This window comes from Olea europaea, chromosome 6, assembly GCF_002742605.1.
Source record: "Olea europaea var. sylvestris chromosome 6, O_europaea_v1, whole genome shotgun sequence".
In the NCBI taxonomy this organism is placed as follows: Eukaryota; Viridiplantae; Streptophyta; class Magnoliopsida; order Lamiales; family Oleaceae; genus Olea; species Olea europaea.
The window spans coordinates 12,294,142-12,312,621 of NC_036242.1; positions in this window are offsets into that span (position 1 = coordinate 12,294,142).

The window sequence follows — 18,480 nt, forward strand, 5'->3', positions numbered from 1 at the left end:
AGGGTTTGTTTAAAACCTATTCGTAACACTTAAGAGTATATGAAACATTTGGTCTCTACATAGTATCGCATACATGATAGATCCTATCGCTGAAGCATAAGGAATCTTTTCCATGTGATTTCTTTCATCATATGTTTTAGGACATATATCTTTTGAGAGATAAATCTCATGTGACATAAGACACAAACCTCTGTTAGACTCTTCCATGTTAAATCTTCTCCAGATTTTATCTATGTACGTAGATTAGGATAAGCCAAGCAATCTTTTAGATATATCTCTATAGATTTTGATTCTCAAAATATACGCAACTTCTCCCATATCTTTCATAGAGAAATTCTTTGACAACCATAATTTTACTCATTGAAGCATTGGGATGTCGTTTCCTATTAATAATATGTCATGTTAGGAATACGACCACACTCCCACTTGCCTTTTTGTAAACACATAGTTCATCTTCATTTTTGATAAAAATCAAACTTTTTGATTGTCTAATCAAAACAAAAATTTCAGCTCCTAGATGCTTGCTTTAATCCATAAATGGATTGATTGAGCTTACATACCTTGTTGGCTTCTTTGGATTCAAAACTTTCTGACTGTGTCATGTACACTTTCTCTTGTAAGTTTCCATTAAGAAAAGCAGATTTGACATCCATTTGCTATATATCATAATCGTGGTATGCTGTAATTACAAGCAAAATTTGAATGGATTTCAGCATGGCTACAGGTGAAAAAGTTTCATAAAAGTCAACACCTGGTCTTTGTGGTAACCTTTTACCACTAGCCTTATTTTGTATGTATGGACGTTTCCATCCACATCGACCTTTTTCTTGTAAGTTTATCCTATTAAGAAGGCCGACCAAGGTCCAAATATTGTTCTCATACATTGAGTTCATTTTGAATTCCACGACCTCTTATCATCTCTTAGATTCAACACTTGACTTCGCTTTTGCGTAATTAGTAGATTCATCATCCTCGATTAATAATACTTGATTAGTAATCCTAAATTTGTACGTTCTAGGAGGTCAATTGTCCTACTTGATTTACACTAAGCTGGAGTGTCTTTAAAAATTTCTACATCCTGATTAAGAGCTTGTCCCTCAACAAGTGTGGGGTTAGACTCAGGTTTATCTACTTGGTCAACAATCTCCACTTGTTCTCATACATTGAGTTCATTTCGAATTCCACGGCCTCTTATCATTTCTTTGAGTCAACACTTGACTTCGTTTCTGCATAATTAGTAGGTTCATCATCTTCAACTAATAATACTTGATTAGTAATCGTAAATTCATACGTTCTAAGAGGTCAAATTGTCTTACTTGATTTACGCTGAGCTGAAGCATCTTCATAAATCTCTACATCATGATTAAGAGCTTGTCCCTCAGCAAGTGTGGGGTCAGACTTAGGTTTATCTAATTGATCAACAATATCTATGGATTTATGATCTTCTTCAAGTTCTAATTTGCTCCTACTACACTCTCATAGAATAAACTCTTTTTCTAGGACTATGACATGCCTTGAGATGAACAACTTCTTCTCAATGAGATTATAGAATTAATATCCAGTTATTTCTTTTGGATATCCCACAAATATTTATTTATCAGATTTAGCATCAAATTTATTCTGTTCATTACGCTTCACATAAGCGCCACAACCCCAAACTTTTCATATGAGATAAGTTGGGTCTTTTTTCTCTCCACAACTCGAATGGAGTTTTGTCGACCGATTTAGTGTGTATTACACAGCAATTAGTGCATGACCCCAAAACAATTTTGGGATGTTTGTATGGCTCATCATTGATTGCACCATATCTAACAACGTGCGATTCCCCTGTTCAGATACACCATTATGTTGCGGTATATATGGCAAAGTCCACTGCGAGAGAATCTCATTCTCTTTTAGATAATCTAAAAATTATTCCTTTAAACATTCTCTACCTCGATCTGATCTCGACGTAAGAATATTTTTACCTGTCTATTTCTCTACTTTGAGTTTGAATTCCTTGAACTTTTCAAGTGCTTCATGTTTGAACTTCATCAGATATACATAAAAATATCTAAAATGATCATCAGTAAATGTGATGAATTAAGAGAAACCACATCGAGCGATGATTGTCACAGGTCCACATACATCAGTATGTATTAGACCCAACAACTCTGCAACTCTTTCTCCTTTTCCTGTAAAAGGAAATTTTGTCTTCTTGCCTAATAGGCACGACTCATATTTGTCCAATGATTCAAAATCAATTGACCCCAAGTATCTATCTTTATGTAACTTGAAAATGCATTTCACGTTGATATGACCCAATCTGCAATGCCAGAGATAAGTATTATTTAGATCATAATTTTATGTTTTTTATTTTCTATAATCATAATAGATGACTTAGTATTAAGAATATAAATCCCATTTTGCAACACACCACAACCATAAAAGATTTCATCTTTATAAAACGAATAATGATTGTTCTTAATATTAATTGAAAAATCATTCATGTCCAAACATGAAATAGAAATAATATTTTCAGTAATGCGTGAGAACAAAATAACAATTTTCTAATTCTAATACTAAGGTTGAAGGCAATGGTAAGAAGTATGTCCCTACTGCTAATGCAGCAACACTTGTTCCATTCCCCACGCGCAGGTCAACTTCTATTTTCTACAGTGATCTACTTCTCTTTAGTCCTTGTATATTTATACAAATATGAGATTGACATCCGATATCTAATACCTAAGAAGCAAATAAAGTAGACATATTAACGTCGATAACAAAATACCTAAAGTAAAAGTTTCAGAAGACTTCTTTCCCTTCAAGTTTGCGAGATAAGCCTTGCAGTTCCTCTTCCAATGACCTTTCACTCCATAGTGATAGCACGGGTCATCAGACTCGATATTGTTCTTGTTCACTTTGACTACTTTGTTATTGTTTTTAGTCTTCTTGGATGTTTTCTTAAAATTTCCTTTGTTCTTTCTCTTAGTGCCCTTAGGGGATTGAATGGCTAACATATGTTCAGTACTAGCCTTGACATTAGGCTCGACGATTTTAAGCATATTAAGCAACTCAGAAAATGTGCATTCTATGTTATTCATGTTAAAGTTCATGATGAACTGTGATAACTTTCTGGCAGAGATTGTAGAACCAAGTCAATACTTAGTTCGTGATCCATGATAAAACTCAATTGGCCCAATTTCTCAATAAAGCCAATCATCTTCAGCACATGAGCATTGACTGAAGATCCTTATACTATTTTGCAATGGTACAATTGCTTGAAGGTCTCATATCTCTCCACACATGATTGTTCATCATACAACTCATTGAGATGAAGAATAATTGTGTAAGCATACCCTCATGTTGCTTCTATAATTCAGGTAACATAGCTATAAGCATCACACATGCTGCAGTGTTATTGTCATCACTGTGTTCATTGTAAAAAGCCACATCTTTTTTAGTGGAGTTTTGAATAGATACCCTTGGACAGGGTTGCTTGAGTATATGCCCAATTTTCTCATGCTTGAGAACGATTCTCAAATTACGGTGTCAATCGAGAAAATTTGGATCGATCAGTTTGTTGGCATCCAGTATGCTTCTCAAATTTGTATAGTTACTCATGATTTAAAACTGTAAATGACAAAAAATAAAGAATCAATATATATTATAATGCATTGCACAAATTTAATATGGACTTTAATTAAACGTACTCCTGCTGTTTAAAATAAATTCATGACCCTTATACATAAATTATTGGAATCCACATTTGATTTCCAGTGGGTTGGGATCCCATCCATTATATCAAGATTTTGAGTGTACTCAACAAACTTAATAAAATGTTTAGGTAGATACTATTATCAGTTGTATCTCCATACAATACCCAGATGATTAAGCCGACAACTTTTCATCTTCTCACATCTTATGTCATTCAAAAATATCAAATATTTCATAGTGTCAAACATATCCCTAATAAACCAGTCTTGAGTGGACTCAATAAGCTGAGATCGATTTAGGACTCTCGTTTTTCACTATAATGATGAAAGGTAAATAATAATACCGACTTAATATTTTAGTGAAGAATTTATCATGTAGTGGTCTCATCAATGTAATCGTATATATAATGCATCAAATCTACAAATAAACACATATATAATAGTATGGATGATTATGGACTTATTTATCAAGTCATCTTCTGCCAAAAGAAAGATTAGTTTATCAATTCCTATGGAGTACAGTGTTGAATCAGTATCAATGCATCATTTCCATGGTTTCCTCCTTTTTCTTGCGCCTTCAATTAGTCCAGCTACAACGTGTATACTAGTTGGCACCCAGGACTAAATGAGATTGAACTTCTAGGCCCATAATAATAATAATAATAATAATAATAATAATAATAATAATAACAACAACAACTCGCAAGTCCAAATTTTAATTAATTATCAAATTAGAGTCCTACTTTAATTTCAATATATATTGGGGAAATAATATTAATTAAAATCAAATCTTAATTATCATTATATTAGAGTCCAACTCCAATAAATTGAATTAATATTTTAATTTAGGAAAAAACTCCTAAATAAAACAAAATTCAATTTAGGGTTGGAAGACTAAGGCTTTTTTCGAATGAGCCAATTCATTTGGGACCCTATAGATCCGCTCCAACAGCACACATCATTCCACTACCAAGGCATGTCGTATCGGCCTATTACTCGGGTCCCGTATGGTAAGATGGATGGGAAGGGCTGAGAAAGAATTCCCTAGGACATTGGCTTCATTCCTATCCAAAGAGCTCATGTGCAGGAAGTGAAAGTGTCACTTCTCTGAGAATTCATACATCTCTTATCAGTGTATGGACAGCTATCTCTCGAACATAGGTTTAGGAGCTCCCACCTTTGAAAGAGTTCTTTCATCGTCCTCTTTTTTCTGTCGTTAAGGTGGAGAACTGAACCAAGAATTCTCTTTCTTCATCATCAATTGAATCATTGTTCGCTATTTAAGTTAAAACCTAATTTTAACAAAAATAAAAGTCGTCAATTTTAAATAAAAATTTAATTTTGGGCCAACTTAAAAGACGGGTTAAACCCAATTAAAAATAAAATTTAAAACCATTTAAAATTCAAATTAAAAACACTTTCGAAAATTACAATTTGACCTAATCCAACATGCGGTAAGGGCTGCCACCTTCAAGCAACATCTTCCTTGTCAGCAACAATAGCGATGCCGCTGCTGTTGGCGCAGCAATCGTGCATGTCGGCACGCGCCGTCGTCGCTGTGGCCGCTTCATCTAACCTCCTTTTTTTATTTTTCAAAACTAATTTTGAAAATAAAATAAATTCTACAGTTGCTAGATTCAAGAAAAGCACGAGTAAATCAACATGTAAATTAATTTCTAATAAACACAAAGTAGGCTCTGATACCACTTTTGAAAATTTACTTATCATGCACAGTGAAAAGTAAAACAAATTTCAATTTTCACCAAGGATCGTCTTTGTGTTTAGATAGAAATTGTGATAAAAATTATACCTTTTGCGATATTTGCAAACTCCTTTGTTTTTTCCTTTTGTTCTAACAACCTTGATCTGCCACCCACAATTATCCAATTGTCCAGCCTCCAATAAAATTCCACACAAAGATGAAGATTGTAGGCAACCAGGGTTTTCTCCTCTTGTGCTAGCAAGAAAATAAAATTCTCTACAAAATTGTAAACTCTAGCTGCTTATTTTATATAAGCCCAAATGGGATTGCTTGACCTGATCCAATATTTAATTAACTTATTTAATTAAATATGATCCATGAATTAATTAATTCGAGTTATAAATAAGCAACTCAATTAATTAATTTACCCAACACTTATTAAATTAATTAATTAACAAATCACAATCTTTTAGTTCTCATTTTGTGTATGACCCATCAGGTTCTCAATCACGATACTTAACACTTGGAAATATTAATTTGATCTAATCAAAATTGATAAATTAAAATACCCTTTTAATTTATCACCAATTAATGTTCGTCGTCTCATATTGAAATCTAGTAATGTATCAAGACAATATATGTGACGGGAAATGTCACGTGATATGACAAAATCGAACTCGTTCGTTTACCGTGAAATTATAATCCTTTCGTGAATATGATCCGATCAATTATGAGATATGGAAGTATGTCAATTTTGATTATCGATCATACCTTTCATTCTATTATTAAGTCAATATAAATCAAAAACTCTTTTTCGACTTCTGAATACACCTTGTCCAAAGATCTCATTATCAACTCAATTGAATGAAATATAGATCATAATCTTTTACTGTTTAAGAATGACGAATTCTCTGTCGGTCACTCACAATTTTCATACAATTCTTGACACACCCGAATGATGGAGTATAAACGGCCCTTGGCAGAGCAACATCCAACATCGTCAAAGTAAGACTGTTCCCATATAAGACAATATAATGACCTCAAGTCAAAGGACAAATTCCACTGCCGAACATTAGAGATTAACCACTGACGCTTAGATAGTTATCCATGTGGAATCTCCTAGCGAGTCTCTAATGTTTTTTTTATAACAAAATATCCACGTGTCCATTTAAGTGTTACCACACTTTAACTTCTGAGCAGCTACTTATTTCACAAGTAACAAATGTCACACACAGTGATCTATCCGCAATAACGATATCCGTATCTTGTTATTACTTACGGCCATAGATTATTTCAGATCCAATCATACGTAATTTATATATCACAATCACAACTCATTGTGATTAACAAATTACTGAAACTTGAATCTACAAACTCTATTATTTAATATTATTCATCAGAACATTGATTTAAATAAATAATAGATCTTGCTAAAAAATTTAATAAATGCATTAAACACATTAAAAGTGTTTACAACAAAACCAATTGGAGTTAGGCCATAACACTTGCAACTTCTATATAGTGAAAATTTGTATCTTTGATAGTTAATAAAATTTTGTGTTGTTTCCTTTATGTATACATATCTTTTTTGTCTCATTAGACAAATTTCTCTTAATACCCAACATGTTGAAATCCAATTTGAAAGGGCTTTAGGTGGTGGTTACGGGATTTGGCTTGTACAAGTTGCAATTTTCAGTTGAATGCCCGATTTCGAGTGTGATACTGAAGATGATCACGATGGTGGTTCAAGTGGGGGATGATGGAGGTAGTAGTTGTGGGTTCTTCACAATGGACTTTGGGGTTTAGAATGATGATTGATTTGGGTTAGTGTCGATTGAACTTTGTTAGACGAACGAGGAGAGTGCCGACAGCAAAGTGTAACATTTTAATTAAAAAAGTAACAAATTGTAACTTTTAATGAAAAAAGTAATAGAATCCATATTTTCTTGAAATTTGTATTCGATTTAGAGAAGTTTGGATGTGTAACATTTGTTAATGAAAATAGTTAACAAAGAAGTAACAAGTAGTGTATCAACTTCAATTCGAAAAGTAACAAATTGTGACCTTTTAATTACTTCAGTTCTGAATACTCAGTTTAGTTGAAAATCTTGGGAAGAATTGAGGGAAATTTTTCGGGGTTGAATTTTTGGGAAGAATTTTGGTGAACTTTTGGAAAGAAGTGTAGTATTTTTCGGGTGAGGGGCCCCCAACCTCGACGTGGGCCCCCCGTATCTTGTACAGTTTGTCGTAGACTGTATAAGAGAAAAACCCTTTTTCGAAAGTATATATGTAGAGTGTTGTATCCAAATTTCTTGTTTTGCAGTGTTTTTAAATTTTATTTTATTTTTGCTTTTATACAATTTTTTCCTTCACTTGATAATTGATGCCAATAACTCAAAGAAAAAGAAAAACCAAAATTCAAGTTTTCACGTACCTAGAACCAAAGGCAACTTTTGACACTTTCTTTCTCAACTTCTCTATGAACAAGTGATAGGCCTTTTGTTTGGAGGTGATTCGACGAAAGTATTACTTGAGGAGGAGTGCTCACGTCTAAGATACATAGCTATTTGACTATAGAAAAATTGCCAATCGAAATCAAGATATTGGTATTGGACTTGTAAATCGATTCATAACTTTAGCTCCAATTGTTGTTAAGTACTAGTTTATGATTTAAGATCACTATTACATTGTTCAATAAATAAATGTGCATAGCATACTTGTTTTAACAACAATAGAGCTTAGTATAATTGCTCTAAATCAGAGTTATTTAACTTGGACTTGATCGATCTGCCTCACAACCATTCTACCTTAAGCTTAAGCTCGAGCTTAAATTTTGGCCAAGTCGTCCAAGCTGAGCCCATGTGCCATGGCAGGTTGGCTCTAGAGAGCCCAAAAGCCGACTCACCAAATTCAAGCCTAAAATTTTTGTTATAATTGCTTCTTTTTCTTTAATTCAAAAATCTATCACGTTGTACTCGTAATTTATTGTACAAAAAATAACCTCATTATATCATTTGTTGTAAAAAAAATTTCAAATTTTTTTGGTAACTATCAAATTTTCAAAAGTTGATTAGCTCATGATGAGCCCAAGACATGAGTCAGATTGAGCCTCACTTTTGGGCAATGAGCTATGATCGACTCTGCTTGTGGGCTTGAAAGACCAAAGTTCACGTAGAAAACGAGTCAAGTCTAGAATTTTAAATTGATAAAAATTCAAAATTCTTGAAAATATAAAAACACTTGAACCTTTGAAGAAGTTGAATTGATAGAATTTTAGAGTATAACTAAGCTTGCATTTGGTGTAGGGGTGTCAATTTGGTTCGGGCGGCTCATGACTTGGCTCGTGTCCTAGACCATTTGCAATTCGTGAAGAACTGAGCCAAAAAAAAATTAAAATTAAAAGCTTAGCAGGCAACAACCTTGTTGCTTGTGTCAGGCAACTTCTTCTGCTTGTGGCAGGCTTATAAATAGTTGCTTGTAAGTAAATTTTTTTAAAAAAAAAGGAAAAATCGTGAGTTGGCTTGGCTTGATAAAAGCTCGAGTTGAAAGTTCATATCAAGCCTAGTTTTTTTGGTTCAGTAAAAGCTCGGCTCAAGCCAAGAAAAGCTTGAACCATTGTTATCGAGTTCGAGCCTCGAGTTTTAGCTCACTAGTTGACTCATCTTGTTGACATCCCTAGTTTGATGACCTTTTATTTCATTTATTTCTTATATTCATTTTCAATAATGCATTCACAAAATAAAATATTCTATTTGTAAATCAACAATTTTTCCCTACTTTTTATCCTTCAAAAAATACTATTTAAAACATAATGTTTTCAAATTACCAGTCGCTATCATGTGCGTTGCACGAATTTTGTATTTATCGTATTTTTATTAGTGTATGAATTTTAATTTTTTTGGAAAATTTTTGAAGAAATATCTAAAAATATTTTCATGATATAAGAAAATAATTGTAAATTATTTTTACAATTGCATAGCAGTATGTTATTAAGAAAAAAATATGTTTGTATATTTCATACTTGAATAATAAATATACAAACTATTTTGTTTGTATTCCTTGATAGTGTTGATATGATTGAATTGAATGTGAAAATTATATTTCTAAATTTTGTATAATTCAATATTGTAAAATTAAAAAAAAAAAACTTTTCGTACAGTATGGAGTAAAAATAAAAAATAAAAAAAGGTGCGGAGAGGAAAAAAACCTCTACGCACAGTGCGGAAAGAGTTGAACCATGTGCAGAGAGTTGGCAAATTATTTGCATAGTGTGGAGTAAAAAAAACCTCTCCGCATAGTGCGAAGAGTTGGTCAGCACCATGGCAAAACTCTCCGCACAGTGTGTAGAGAGTTGAACCATGTGCGGAGTAAAAAAAAGTGTGGAGAGAAAAAAATCTCTCCGCATAGTGCAGAGAGAGTTGAACCAAGTGTGGAGAGTTGACAAACTCTTCGCACAGTGCGGAGTAAAAAAAAATACTCTGCACAATGCGGAGAGTTGTTTTCAAATTCATTAATTACAAGTCAAATTTCAAAATTGTAAATTTTTCGCATATACAATGAAACAAAAATATGGCCTAAAATCAATTATGTCTTCTTTAAATTCCAGTCACAGCTCAATTTTTGAGCATGCAAATCATATTTAAAGTATTGGAAATGAGTTTTCTCGTGATTCATACAATGAATCAATATGTGAGTTATGCAAAGAAGGGGATATTGATAGTTCCATGGCATTGCTTTCACAAATGGAAGCTCTAGGGTACCACCTAAATTCAATATTTTACATTTGCTTGATAACAGATTTTGGACATTAGAAGCGGATACAATTTTCAATGATATTATACTTTCGAATTGTAGACCAGGAATTAAAGTGTTCAATGCATTGCTCAAAAGTTGTTTGAGAAAATGACTCTTGGAACTTGTAGATAAAGTTCCAAGAGTTTTTATTTTTCTCTTCACACTGTGTGGAGAGATAGTTTGCCATCTCTCCGCACTTTGCGGAGTCTTTTTTTACTCATGTGCGAAGATTTTTTTTTTATTTTTCTGTCTCATGGAGTTTATATATACTAATTTTTTTTAATGTTGTTGGTGTGATGTGTGTGTGGAACAATATTTATCAATCACCATAAACAAAATTCTTCACAAAATGCAAAAAATAAAAATGCATAATAAATCTTTTTATTACTCAAATAAAATTACAATAATTTTTTTTTACAAATAATATAAAAAATCATTTTTATCTTCAACAAAAAAACACATTTAAAAATTAGTAATTTCATAATCATTTTTTTAATTCTCGAAAATACAAGGAAACAATATTAAATTACAACATTTAATACTTAAGAAATTCAATATTATATAAATTTTATACATTTATAACAAATTATAAATCCATATATGCAGCTAACTGTATTTGCAGACAGTTTATCGTGTATACAGCTTACCGTATATGATGTCTACCGTATTTGCAGCCTACCGTATTTACAAAAAACTCACCGTATTTGCACCTTATCGTATATAGTGTCTACCGTATTTACAACTTACCGTATTTGTAGCCTATCGTATTTGTAAACAGCTTACTGTATTTTCACCTTATCGTATATGCTACTTACCGTATTTGCAACTTACCGTATATGCTGTCTATCGTATTTGCAGCTTACTGTATCTTTATATACTGATTTTTGCACTTACAAATACCGAAAATGTAGAACACCGTACATTCACTTACCAAACCGAATTTTAAAAAAATTCCCAAATTTTTATTTTTTTAACATAAGCATAAAATAAATATTAAATATATATGAAGCATAAAATATAAGTACATATGAATATAGTGCTCAATCTTCAATTTTCTAATATTGAATTACACAAAATTTAGAAATATAATATTCACATTCAACTCAATCATTTCAACCCTATCAAAGAATACACGCAAAATAATTTGTATAATCTCATATATTTCTTATTCAAGTATGAAATATACAAGTATATTTTTTCTAGATGACACAATACTGTTATGCAATTGTAAAAATAATTTACAATTATTTTCTTATATCATGAAAATATTTCTAGATATTGCTTTAAAAACTTTCCAAAAAACTAAAATTCATACACTAATAAAAATATGATAAATGCAAAATTCATGCAACGCACATGACAGTCACTGTGCGGAGAGATTTTTTTTTAACTTCGCACTGTACGAAGAGTTTGCCAACTCTCTGCACTGTGCGAATTTTTTTCTTTTTTTACTCCACACTGTACGGAGAGTCCGTACTTTGTGAGGACAATGTTCGCATAGAAGTCATTTCTCCGCACTATGTGGAGATATTTTTTTTACTTCGCACTGTACGGAGAATTGGAACTCTCCGCACATGGTTTGCCATCTTTCCGCACTACGCGAAGAGTTTTTTCTTCCTTTTTTACTCCACGCATGGTTTGTCATCTCTTCGCACTTGCGTAGAGTTTTTTTTTTTTTTTTTAGCTCATATGCGAAAAGTTTTTTTTTTCTCTTAAGGTAGTTTATATTTACTAAAATTATTTTATTTTTTTTAATGCTAGTGGCAAAATGTATGGAAGAACATTTGTTTGACATAATTATTTTTTAATGCTAGTGGGATGATGTGTGGAAGAATATTTGTTTGACATAAACAAAATAAAAAATAAAAAATGACATCATGCATAGTAAAATTGGATTCATTTACTATTGCATGAATAGTAACCCTCATTCGCTCTTTTTTATTAGAAGTTAGATAAAGGCCGATCCCTAAGTGACCATGGGGGTACTTTTAAAATTAACCTGATCAAATCATCTAAATTCTACATTGACTTCTCAACAAAGGGATATTATGAAAATGGTCTATCCAATGTTAAAAGACAAAAATACCTTTAAATACATTATAAAATTACAAAAGTTGGTTTTTATAAAAGACATGAATACTCTTTCACTTAACACATAAAAATCAAACACTTCCTACATTTCTTATCTTTATACCCAACACAGATAAATAAAACACTCTCATCCTTCAACTGCAAAAACTTAAAAATTTATCGAAATCAGAAGTCGAAAAATTTGTGGACATCAATCTCGTCAGTTCGGTAAGTTTATATACGCCAATTTAATCTTGTTTTCGTTAAATTATTGTATGTTTAAATCGATAAATTGTATTTCAACATTTAATGATTAGTACTTAGTAAAAAAAATGTAATAGATCTGTAATTTTTGAAGTATTTGACCGGAAAAAATTCATCTGCATATTATGCCAGCGCTGGTGAATCGACTGTTTGACCGGCTGTTGCCGGTCAAACAGTCGGCTGTTTGGTCGACTGTCAGCGATCAAACAACTGTTTGGCCGACAGTTTGACCGGCTGTTTGTCAATTGTTTTCTTCTTTCCCCATTTTTGGGTTATTTTTATTGCTGTTGATATCTTTTTTGTAATTAAAAATTCTGTTTCGACATATAGATATGTTGTAGTCCCAATTTATATTTTGGTGATTTCGAATTGGATGAAGAAGATCAATGGGTATGGAAATGGACAAGTGATAAACGTGGTGGTATCACAATTTTCATATCATCAGGTACATCATATGCAGAACTCTATAATGATTTACAGAATAAGTTGAATGTTGATCCTTCTCAGTAAAACATGGAATTGAAATTTAAATTCAGCGAGCATGCATCAATTCTGATTCCACCTATAATGATTTCTTCTGTTGATGAAGTGAATTATCTGATTGAACTAAACAATAAGCACACGACTCCTCTTAACGTAACTTTAGTAAGGAAGGATGTCGTCGAAAATGAACAAGTAGATTCGAGAGGTAGGGATCACAATGTTAATGATTTTTGGGATACGGTGGAGATGGCTCGTGAAGATGATGTGGTTATTCCAGAGATAGTTGTACACAGAATCCCCTCCACTGCTCGTGACAACGAGAATGAAAATGCAAACACTTTTACAAACGAGGACTTGATTGGTTTATCCCGGTAGAGACATGAGTGGGGTGGCACCTTGGGGGTTAGATCGAGTGGATAGTCCTCTAACTCCTCACATGTGGTTCCTGATAAGAAGGATTCGTATGTCGAGCAACTGTTTGAAACGAAGAAAGAGTTACAAGAAGCCGTGCACCTAATTGCACTGAAATACAACTTCGAGTTTAGAGTGAAAAAATCGAATAGGTCGTTGTTGACGCTATCACGCGTAAATGATAGTTGCAGTTGGCGTTTGCGAGCAACGAAGATGGACATGAATGAGTGCTTCGTAATTCGCAAATATATATGAGAACATACTTGTGAAGTGGGAGTTTGTCGCAATGATCACAGACAAGCCCGAGTTTGGTTTATTGGTCGACAGATAATGCACAAGTATCAGGATCCACGGACAATCTACATACCATCGGATATCATTAACGATGTTCGTCGAGAATACGGAGTAATCATGAGCTACCAGAAGGCCTGGAAGGCTAAAGAATGCACATTAGAGGAATTAATGGGCTCGGCAGAGGAAAGTTATGCTAAATTGGCCAGGTATTGTCATAACATGGAGAAAACTAATCCTGACTCGGCATTTTTTATTGAGATAGAGGCCGATAATTGCTTCAAATTCTTCTTTATGGCTCTTGGACAATGCATTCGGGGATTTCGAAATGCTATGCGACCCCTAATTCTAGTCAATGGTACAACTCTGAAATCCAAATACCAAGACCAATTGATTATTGCTACATGTCAAGATACCAACATTCAAATTTACCTTCTTGCATTCGGCATAATTGATAACGAGAATGATCTGTCGATGCATTGGTTCTTTACAAAGCTAAGGGAAGTAATCGGAGAAGTCGAGAACCTTGCATTTGTCACCGATTGGGGACAGTTTATAATAAATGTATTGCTGAAGTTTTTCCCGATGCACATCATGGGTATTACATGTACTATATACAAGACAACTTGAAGACCAGGTATCGGGGCAAAGGCATCATTTCATTGTTTAGGAGAGCGGTTGAAGCTTACAGTATTGAAGAGTGTAATAGGTACATGGTTGAGATAGGAAGCAAATCATTCCCGGCATGGGACTATCTAACGAAAATGGGGGTTGAACATTGGACGCGCTCATAATTTCCAAGACGTCGATACAACATGATGACGTCAAACAACGCAGAGTCTCTCAATGCATTATTTAAAAGGGATCGAGAGTTACCCATTCTTGCACTGATTGATAATATCCGTACGAAGCTACAGCAATGGTTTCACGATCGACATGCGGAATCACATAATTGCACAACCGTGCTAGCCCCAGCACAAGAGGTAAAGCTCTTCAAGGCTACAGAGGCTGCGAGAAAGTTAAATGTCGAACCACTAGACGAGTCGCGCTTCTCTATGGTAGATTTAAGTGATGGAACATGCACTTGTAAACAATTTCAGTTAGAGAGTTTTCCATGTGAGCATGCAATTACGATGGCTATGTAATGAGGATTTGCAGCGAGAACATTGTGCTCTCCTTATTACACTGTTGAAAACTAGAGAGCTGCGTATGTTGAAACCATATTTCCGCTTCCAAACGAAGCCGAGTGAGAAGTTCCCGATCATATTTGCCCGTTCAATACATTGTCGCCACCTCTCATTGAACCACGTGGTCCTGGACGTCCAAGTACTTTTAGAATACCATCTACTGGAGAGTTTTCCCGATTACGTAGGTGTAGCAGGTGTAAATCAGTAGGGCATACTCGTCAATTTTGTACAAGTCAGGTTCTCCTAAATGACAGTTAGAGTATTGTGTATTTCCATTGAAATGAAAAGTATTTACATTGAAATGAATAGTATTTATGTTGAAATTAATAGTATTTACATTGAAATAAACAGTATTTACATGAATAATCACAAAAAATAATTACAAATATTAAGTACAAAAAATATTTACAAATAATTTATGGATCACAATTAAATTCGTATAAATCACACGCTAACTTATTTCGCCAATTCTGTATCCATGACTGGTTGATTCCATTAACCTTATGTGCTATACTCAAAAATTCTATGTATTTGATTGCGAAAATCCCACAATCGCCCATGCAAATGAACAAATATGTGTTAGTTCGATTCCAATTACGTACAAACTGATTACTAAATTAAAAAAAAAAGATTACAAAGACTTACGATATAGACTGTCTCATCGTCGTCATGTCCCGCACGATGGCTAGTTTGTAATCCACAGTCAAGCCCACATGTCTAGCCATCATAGGAAAGATTACTGTTATCGGCTCTAAGATCTGCTCGAGTTGTCCCTGTGTCAGACATGAAAGATCAGGGTCGTACACATATATCGTCGAATCAGGGAACACGATCTCCAGTGCAATACAGTGCTGATTCGCGATAACTGGAATGTATAAATGTGTACAACCCTCCATGGCTTTCCCCCAACACTCGGTGACAGCCCGATGACCCACTCAAGCATATACGCGGAAAGCACGTACTCGTTACCTAGAAGCTGGAGGGACTGATACTCAATGGTAATGACACGGAAGAACTCGGTGTTCAGTATAATGCGACCAGACTTGTGGAATGATTGTGGATATCTCTCAATTCGATCGCGCAACAAGTCTATGGCCATGTCGATGTGCTACATCAAGGAAAACAAAGACATAAATACTTATTTCATTTACCAAATTAAACATAACGTATACAAAAAGTAACAATAACACTTCACTTACATCAGCCCGAAGTGCTGTAATCTCATTCGACAAACCTTCGACCCTTCCTACCAACTGTCGTCCCAAATCATCAACCCTCTCTATCATCTCTCAATGCAACCTATCGACCTGCCCCTCTATAAATCTGCTCATACGGGTGTACAGATCATCAAAATAATGCCTCTGACTACGTGCGGGAAATCCACATGAGAGGTCTCTGGATGGGGGAGGCGGAGGAGATGCCCTCGACGGCGGAGGAGATGTCGTCGGCGGCATCTCTGGCGGAGGAGGAGATGCTGTCGGCGACATCTCCGGTGGAGGTGGTGATGCCCTCGACAGAGGCGGTGATGCCCTCGACGGAGGTGATCGTCGATCATCTGGATCACGCTCCTACACAAGCAACAACATTACAAATTATTAACTTCATCCGTAAATGCTAACTCATTCAAATCGGTAATCAATAGATTTTGTTTAATTCGCTCACCCAATCTCAGTCGTGGATCGGATCAGACATATGGTCGTCGTCGATGTGAAATGCCTAATTCAAGCACAAGACCCTGAGCCTCCTCCTCCATCAACGGCGTCAAGTCAGTTATAACTTCAAGCTGACATATTAATATTTGAACTAGTTAACAATAATGTAATCAGATGTTAAATCACGCACAATATAAATTACAAATGCATAATACTTACTTGAGGGTCGTCCAGGATATCCGATAACTGTTTTCCAGTGGGACATCCCTCCGATTGAGATGCTCTCCAATGGTGCATCCGAGGGTAGCATGTCTCCCCTCGCCTCGCAAATCGAGTACCCAATATGGGGACGGCCTCATACGCCCAGATCTGCAACACATACAGTTATTATATATAAATTCAATATGAAAATAATTTTAACATTTATTATGTTAACCATTTACCTGCACCGTCAGGGGCAATCCATAGGTGACGTACTTACGCATGGCTCCCTTCGGCTTCGAGTGCGATCTGGTGAAGACGTGCACAGTGTCCTCAAAACATCTTCGCTCCCATGGATAGTCGTTGAAACGATCGATGTCGTCAACGATCTCCAGATGGAAGAGGCCGATCGCAGTCTTCTTATGGTGACACCGCACCACGCTCTCAAGGATGTAGACCAGACCTAACTTCAGTCTGTCTAAGATCTGATCACACCTCCTGATTGCGTCCAATAGCTGTGTAAGGAGCACACTACCATGTCCCTCGAAGTAAGCGTCATGAAACCTATTTCTTCTCTGAGTCCCATCACCAGCTGCTTCATCGCCCGTAATCTTTAATCCCGTGATCAGAGCAAATTCGAACATCGAAAAACTGACGATTTTACACCCGATTGCGAAGTGAAGGGCATCGCCGTCGACTGGACTCAGCAATCGACATATAAATGCATCAATAATCTGACCCAAGTACTGCAGATCTCTCAACGGGTACAAGGGCCACAGGAAGGACTGACGCAGCATATCAGCATGCCGATTATCAAGCAGCTCTAACACAGCTGCGAAATTATCAAAGCTACTACTCCACGTAACTTTGCCTGGCATCTGTCTCAACTCTGCGTTAAGATGATAATCCATCCTGTTCAAATTCAAAATATTAGAACATTGTACAAGTCATAATAGTAATAACAGAAAATTTAGCGAACAAAATTGTAACTACAATACGCAAAACGTAGATTCATAATAATTAAAATCATCAATAATGTGAATTTTTTTTATCCTATTATCAATAATGTCAATTTTTCCCAATTATTCCAATTATCACAAAATAAAATTAAATATTAAATTTCAAATTAAATTTTCAACAATTATTTCAAATTACAATTAAAAATTTCCCAACAATTATTTCAAATTATTATTTACCAAAAATGAAAAAATAAAAATAAATATTAAAACAAAAATTAAATGTAAAAATTTTATTTAAATTTAGTCGTAACAATTTTATTTAAATTCGACAAACTAAATAGTTTATTATTTATTAAAACCAAATAATAAAAAAAATTTTAAAATTAAATTAATAAATTATTTATGAAAAAAAATTGGGCAAAAAAAAAATGATAATATTATTTATCAAAAACTAATAATAAAAATAAAAATAAATATTAAATTTCAAATTAAATTTCCAACAATTATTTCAAATTACAATTAAAAATTTCCCAACAATTATTTCAAATTATTATTTACCAAAAATGAAAAAATAAAAATAAATATTAAAAAAAATTAAATGTAAAAATTTTATTTAAATTTAGTCGTAACAATTTTATTTAAATTCGACAAACTAAATAATTTATTATTTATTAAAACCAAATAATAAAAAAATTTAAAATTAATTTATTAAATTATTTGTGAAAAAAATTGGGCAAAAAAAAAAAAAAAAAAGGGGGCCGCCCCCCCCCC